Source organism: Notamacropus eugenii, chromosome 2, assembly GCF_028372415.1.
Source record: "Notamacropus eugenii isolate mMacEug1 chromosome 2, mMacEug1.pri_v2, whole genome shotgun sequence".
Classification (NCBI taxonomy): Eukaryota; Metazoa; Chordata; class Mammalia; order Diprotodontia; family Macropodidae; genus Notamacropus; species Notamacropus eugenii.
Genome location: NC_092873.1, coordinates 30,989,940 through 30,991,804, shown reverse-complemented (window position 1 = coordinate 30,991,804; position 1,865 = coordinate 30,989,940).

The window sequence follows — 1,865 nt, the reverse complement described above, 5'->3', positions numbered from 1 at the left end:
TGCTTATTATTTTATGGAAAGTTCCATTTATTCTTAGCAATAGGAATGGGTGTTGCATTTTGTCAAAAGCTTTTTCTGCATCTTGTTGAGATAATCATGTAGTTTCTGTCAGTTTTGTTGTTGATATTATCAAATACATTAACAGTTTTCCTAATATTGAACCACCCCTGCATTCTTGGTATAAATTCTGTCTGATCATACTATATTATTCTCGTGATTAATATTCTCTTTTCTAAAATCTTATTTAAAAATTTTGCCTCTATGCTAGTTAGAGAAATTGGTCTGCACTTTTCTTTCTCTGTTTTGCCTCTTCCTGGTTTAGGTATAAAAACTTTAATTGTATCATAAAAAGAATTTGGGAGGACTCCTTTCCCTATTTTCCTAAATAGTCTGTATAATATTGGAATTAATTGTTCTTAAAATGTTTGATGGAATTCATTTGTGAACCTTCTGGCCCTGGAGATTTTTCTCTAGGGAGTTCCTTGGCGGCTTGTTCAATTTTTCTTTCGGAGAAGGGGTTATTTAAGTATTCAGTCTCCACTTTTGTTAGTCTGGGTAATTTGTGTCTTTTAAAATAATCATCCATGTCGTTTAGATTGTTGAATTTATGGGAGTACATTTGGGCAAAGTAATTTCTTATTATTGTTTTAATTTCCTCCTGACTGGAGGTGAGTTTACCCTTGTCATTTTTTAAATTTTTTTAAAATTTATTTATTTAACTTTCAACATTCATTTTCACAAAATTTTGGGTTCCAAATTTTCTCACCATTTGTCCGCTCTCCCCACTCCAAAACACCGAGCATTCTAATTGCCCCTATCACCAATCTGCCCTCTCTTCTATCATCCCTCCCTTCCCTTGTCCCTATCTTCTCTTTTGTCCTGTAGTGCCAGATAACTTTCTCTACCCCATTACCTGTATTTCTTATTTCCTACTAGCAAGAACAGTACTCGACAGTTGTTCCTAAAACTTTGAGTTCCAACTTCTCTTCCTCCCTCCCACCCCACCCATTCCCTTTGGGAAGGCAAGCAATTCAATATAGGCCATATCTGTGTAGTTTTGTAAATGACTTCCAAAACAGTCGTATTGTGTAAGACTAACTATATTTCCCTCCATCCTATCCTGCCCCCCATTGCTTCTATTCTCTCTTTTGATCCTGTCCCTCCCCATGAGTGTTGAATTCAAATTGATCCCTCCTCCCACTGCCCTCCCTTCAATCATGCCTCCACCCTGCTTATCCCCTTCACCCCCACGTTCCTGTATTGTAAGACAGGTTTTCATACCAAAGTGAATGTGCATTTTATTCTTTCCTTTAGTCGAATGTGATGAGATTAAACTTCATGTTTTTCTCTCACCTCCCCTCTTTATCCTTGCACTAAAAAGTCTTTTGCTTGCCTTTTTATGAGAGAGAATTTGCTCCATTCCATTTCTCCCTTTCTCCTCCCAATATATTTCTCTCTCACCACTTAATTTCATTTTTTTAAGATACGATCCCCTCCTATTCAATTCACTCTGTGTTCTTTGTCTTTGTGTGTGCGTGTATGTGTGTGTGTGTCTGTGTGTGTGTGTGAGTAATCCCACCAACCACCCAGATACTGAAAAGTTTCAAGAGTTACAAATATTGTCTTTCCATGTAGGAATGTAAAGAGTTCAGCTTTAGTAAGTCCCTTATGACTTCTCTTTGCTGTTTACCTTTTCATGCTTCTCTTCATTCTTGTGTTTGAAAGTGAAATTTTCTTTTCACCTCTGGTCTTTTCATCAAGAATGCTTGAAAGTCCTTGATTTCATTGAAAGACCATTTTTTTCCCTGAAGTATTATACTCAGTTTTGCTGGGTAGGTGATTCTTGGTTTTAGTCCTAGTTCCTT